The sequence below is a fragment of the Artemia sp. Qi Xiang Cuo genome, chromosome 1, assembly GCF_049724085.1.
Source record: "Artemia sp. Qi Xiang Cuo chromosome 1, ASM4972408v1, whole genome shotgun sequence".
NCBI classification, from domain to species: Eukaryota; Metazoa; Arthropoda; class Branchiopoda; order Anostraca; family Artemiidae; genus Artemia; species Artemia sp. Qi Xiang Cuo.
Genome location: NC_142794.1, coordinates 59,723,450 through 59,729,642, shown reverse-complemented (window position 1 = coordinate 59,729,642; position 6,193 = coordinate 59,723,450).

The window sequence follows — 6,193 nt, the reverse complement described above, 5'->3', positions numbered from 1 at the left end:
ATACTTAATTAACGCAAGTTTGCGTTATTTAAACTTGCTCCTAACACAAGTTTATCAGATCAACCTATTTTGCACACCATCCCCCCTAAAAAATCCTGGATTCACTCCTGAGTTTGACGTGATTATTCATTGCAATTTCTGTTATTTTTGGGCATCATTTATTCATTGGTAGCGATTTCTGTTCTTTTTAGATTTGAATTATAATCTGACTTTATTTCTGTACGCCTTTGGTTTAACGTAGGTTTTTACTTTTCTTTGAAAAACTGCTTTTATGGAATTTTTTTATATTGACACGTGCCGCAATGAAACCTAAATGAACAACACTCATAGATTAACGCACGCACACGCATCTCAACTAGAAAACTCCTGGCGGTAGCCTTGCGGCATTCTAAATTTCTAATATGTCCAGGCAAATATCAATCAACTAGTCTATCAATTCACTTAGGTTTGATATTGGACTTAAGGGAATAGCAATCACAATGAATCATCAAGTCTAATTTTGCGCGAACAGAGATTACGACAATTAAGTGTGAACTGGACGTCAGCCAGACAAGCATAAATGTAAAATGTCGTATTTGCATGTAAAGAAATTGTGGGGAAGTAGTTAGTTCGAAATAATCCCAGCTAAACATAGGGAAGGGCTTAAATTAGTGATTAGGAGTAGTGGTGATACTCTTATCGGGGTCAGGGGCAGGGATTCCTCCCCATAAGATTTTTCTGGATCCCTCATTTCTTGTTTTTTTTTTACTCTTTTTTAGAATAGATTTGTCAATTTCGTCAATTATTGGCACCTTTGTCACATTGGGCCCCCCCACGATTTTTCTCACTGGCGCCCTTATCACGTTGGGCCTCCCCTAAGATTTTGCTCTAGATCCACCCCTGCTCGGGGATGCCCTAGCAGACAAAAAAGGGACCTACACCAGCTAATTACTAACCCAGTGTCTAAACATGAGGCAGGGTCAGGATCCGTTTTGAGGAGCGCGTTTAGCATGCCAAAGACAGTTTGTGGCTGGCTAAATGGGGTTCTCAGGATGGGGTAAAGTGAAGGTGGGCGCCCTTGATATTACTAAGAAAGGCTCTTCTAAAAAGGGGAAAAAGATATAGACGAGCCTGAACTCGGTATACCACCCTTGTATGGGCATCAATAGCCCAGAGACGATATATATATGCAGACCGAAGGCCAGCCACGGGACGGGATCCCCCCCCCCGGGGGTCACAGGCCGAAGGCCAGCCAGTGGGACCCCCACCACCCACAGGCTAGGTTAGGTTACCTAACATTTCTAGGGTTAGCTTAGGTTAGGTTAAACTAGGTTAAGTGGCGCGCCACTTAACCTAGTGTAACCTAACCTAAGCTAACCCTAGAAATGTAAAAAAAAAGCTTTATAGTTCATTTTTTACGGAAATGGCATATTTTCGTTCCAAAGCTGGGCTTTTTTCTAACCAAAGGTTCACATTTGACCCAGGGAAATGAATTTTCTATAATTTTCTTAATAAACTAGAGTTTACGGTAAAAAAAAAAGCTTTATAGCTCATTTTTACGGAAATAGCTTATTTTCGTTCCAAAGCTGGGCTTTTTTCTAACCAAAGATTTACATTTGAACCAGAGAAATATATTTTGTATAATTTTTTTACAAAAACTAGAGTTTACGGTCAAAAATACTATATATGTCATTTTTTAAAAAAATGTTTATTTTCATTCCAAAGGTGAACTTTTTTTCTAACAAAAGATTCATATTTGGCCCAAATAAATGAGTTTTCTATAATTTTCTTACAAAAAATAGTGTTTACAATCAAAACGGCTATATAGTTGATTTTTTTACGGAAATGGCTTTTTTTCGTTCCAAAGCTGGTCTTTCTTCTAACCAAAGCTTCGCATTTGACACAGAGAAATAAATTTTCTACAGATATATTACATAAACTAGAAAAAGCTTTATATTTAATTTTTTACGAAAATGGCTTATTTTCGTTCCAAAGCTGGGCTTTATCTAACCAAAGATTCACATTTGACCCAGCGAAATGTATTTCCTATAATTTTCTTACAAGAACTAGTGTTTACGGTAAAAAAAAGCTTTATACTTCATTTTTTACATAAATATCTTATTCTAATTCCACAGCTGGGCATTTTTTTAACCAAAGATTCACATTTGACCCAGTGAAATGTATTTTCTATAATTTTCTTACAAAAACTAGAGTTTACAGTCAAAAAAGCGGTGTAGTTCATTTTTTACTAAAATAGCTTATTTTCGTTCCAAAGCTGGACTGTTTTCTAACCAAAGATTCACATTTGATCCAGAGAAATTTATTTTCTATAATTTTTTTACAAAAAGTAGTGTTTACGGTAAAAAAAAGCTATATAGTTAAGTTGATATGGAAATGTTGTATGTTCGTTCCAGAGCTGGGTTTTTTTCTAACCAAAGACTAACATTTGACCCAGAGAAATGTATTTTCTACAATTTTCTTACAAAAACTAGTGTTTACGGTTAAAAAATGCTTTATAGTTCATTTTGTACGGAAATGGTTTATTTTTGTTCCAAAGAAGGGCTTTTTCTAACCAAAGGTTCACATTTGACCCAGAGAAATGTATTTCCTATAATTATCTTACATAAACTTGTTTTTACAGTAAAAAAAAGCTTTGTACTTAATTTTTTACAGAAATAGGTTAAGTTAGTTCCAAAGATTGTCTTTTTTCTAACCAAAGATTCTCATTTGACCCAGAGAAATGTATTTTCTATAATTTTTTTACAAAAACTAGTGTTTACGGTAAAAAAAAGCTTTATATTTTATTTTTTATGGAAATGGCATATTTTCGTTCCAAAGCTGGGCTTTTTCTATCCAAAGGTTCACATTTGAACCAGAGAAATGTATTTTTTTATAATTTTCTTACAAAAACTAGTGTTTACGATAAAAAAATGCTTTATAGTTTAATTTTTACGGACATATCATATTTTTGTTGCAACGATTGGCTTTTTCTAACCAAAGATTCACATTTGACCCTGTGAAATGTATTTTCTATAATTTTATTACATAAAATAGAGTTTACGGTAAAAAAATGCTGTGTAGTTCATTTTTTACGGAAATGGCAATGTCTTTTTACGAAAATGTCTTATTTTCGTTCCAAAGCTGGGCTTTTTCTAACCAAAGATTCACATTTGACAAAGGGAAATGTATTTTCTATAATTTTCTTACAAAAACTAGTGTTTACGGTAAAAAAATTTATATTACTTTAATTTTTAAGGAAATGGCATATTTTCGTTCCAAAGCTGGGCTTTTTCTATCCAAAGGTTAAAAAACTAGTGTTTACGGTCAAAAAAAGCTTTGTAGTTCATTTTTTACGGATATGGCATTTTTTACGAAAATTTCTTATTTTCGTTCCAAAGCTGGGCTTTTTCTAACCAAAGATTCACATTTGACCAAGAGAAATGTATTTTCTATAATTTTCTTACAAAAACTAGTGTTTACGGTCAGAAAATACTTTATAGTTCATTTTTTATGGAAATGGCTTATTTTCGTTCCAAGGCTGGGCTTTTTCTATCCAAAGGTTAACATTTGACCCAGAGAAATGTATTTTTTATAATTTTCTTACAAAAACTAGTCTTTACGGTCAAAAAAGCTATATAGTTTAGTTTTTACAGAAATGGCTTATTTTCATTCCAAAGCTGGGCTTTTTCATAACCAAAGATTCACATTTGACCCAGGGAAATGTATTTTCTATAATTTTCTTACAAAAACTAGTGTTTACTGTCAAAACAGCCTTATACTTAAGTTTTTATGAAAATGACTTATTTTCGATCCAGAGCTAAACTTTTTTCTAATCTATGATTCATATCTAAACCAGAGAACTGAATTTTTTATAAATTTCTTAAATAATCAAGATTTTATGGTAAAAAAAAAGCTTTATATCTATTTTTACACGAAAATAGCTTATTTTCGATCCAGAGATTGGCTTTTTCTTGCCAAAGATTCACATTTGACCTAGCGAAATTTATTTTCTATAATTTTCTTACAAAAACTAGTGTTTACGGTCAAAAAAGCTTTATAGTTCATTTTTTACGGAAATGGCTTATTTTCATTCCAAAGCTTGGCTTTTTCTATCCAAAGGTTCACATTTGATCCAGAGAAATGTATTTTCTATAATTTTCTTACAAAAACTAGTGTTTACGGTCAAAAAAGCTTTCTATTTCATTTTTTACGGATATGGCATTTTTTACGGAAATGGCTTATTTTTGTTCCAAAGCTGGGCTTTTTCTAACCAAAGATTCACATTTGACACAGGGAAATGTATTTTCTATAATTTTCTTACAAAAACTAGTGTTTACGGTAAAAAAAAGCTTTATAGTTCAATTTTTACGGAAATGGCATATTTTCGTTCCAAAGCTGGGCTTTTTCTATCCAAAGGTTAAAAAACTAGTGTTTACGGTAAAAAAACGCTTTGTAGTTCATTTTTTACGGATATGGCATATTTTACGAAAATGTCCTATTTTTATTCCAAAGCTGGGCTTTTTCTATCCAAAGATTCACATTGTACAAAGAGAAATGAATTTTATATAAATTTATTACATAAACTAGTGTTTACGGTAAAAAAAAGCTTTATATCTCAATTTTTTCGGAAATAGCTTATTTTAGTTCAACGGATGGGCTTTTTCTATCCAAAGGTTCACATTTGACCCAGAAGAAATGTATTTTTTATAATTTTATTACAAAAACTAGTGTTTACGGTCAAAGAATTTTTATAGTTTAGTTTTTACAGAAATGGCTTATTTTCGTTCCAAAGCTGGGCATTTTCATAACCAAAGATTCACATTTGATCCAGGGAAATGTATTTTCTATAATTTTCTTACAAAAACTAGTGTTTACGGCCAGAAAAGCTTTATAGTTTATTTTTTACGGAAATGGCATATTTTCGTCCAAAGCTGGGCTTTTTTCTAACCAAAAATTAATATCTGACACAGAGAAATTAATTTTATAAAAATTTCTTACAAAAACTAGTGTTTACGGTAAAAAAAAAAGCTTTATAGCTCATTTTTTACGGAAATGGCTTATTTTCGTTCCAAAGCTGGGCTTTGTCTATCCAAAGGTTCACATTTGACCCAGAGAAATGTATTTTCTATAATTTTCATACAAAAAATAGTGTTTACGGTCAAAAAAGCTTTATAGTTCAGTTTTTACGGGAATGGCTTATTTTCATTCCAAAGCTAGGCTTTTTCTATCCAAATGTTCACTTTTGATCCAGATAAATGTATTTTTTATAATTATCTTACAAAAGATAGATTTTACGGTAAAAAAAGCTATATAGTTTAGTTTGTATAAAAATTTCTCATTTTCGATCCAAAGCTATACTTTTTCATATCCAAAGATTCGAATTTGACACAGATAAATATATTTTCTATAATTTTCTTACAAAAACTAATGTTTATGGTCAAAAACTGCCTTATACTTCATTTTTTTAGGAACTGGCGTTCCAAAGCTGGGCTTTTTTCTAACCTATAGTTAACATTTGACCCAGGGACATTTATTTTATATAATTTTATTGCAAAAACTAGTTTTTACTGTAAAAAAAAGGCTTTATAGCTCAATTTTTACGGAAATAGCATATTTTCGTTCAAAAGATGGGCTTTTGCTATCCAAAGGTTCACATTTGACCCAGAGAAATGTATTTTCTATAATTTTCTTACAAAAACTAGTGTTTACGGTAAAAAAACGCTATGTAGTTCATTTTTTACGGAAATGACCTATTTTCGTTCCAAAGCTCGGCTTTTTATAACCAAAGAGTAAAATTTGAACAAGGGAACTGTATTTTATATAATTATCTTACATATACTAGTGTTTACAGTCAAAAAAGCATTATAGTTCAGTTTTTACTGAAATGGCATATTTTCGTTCCAAAGGAGGTCTTTTTTCTAACCAAAAATTCACTTTTTACCCACTTAAATGTATTCTTACAAAAAGTATTGTTTACGATCAAAACAGCTTTATACTTAAGTTTGTACTAAAACATCAAGTTTGTGATCCGCACCTGGTCTTTTTTCTAACAAAATGCAGAAATTTATTAGAGAGTCAGGTATCTTCTTTAAATTTCTTACAGAATGAAGATTTTCTATTAAAAAAACGCCATATATCTCAGTTGGTATTAAAATGGTTTATTTTCGATCCAAAGCTGGTCTTTTGTTATCCAAAGGTTCACATTTGACCCAGA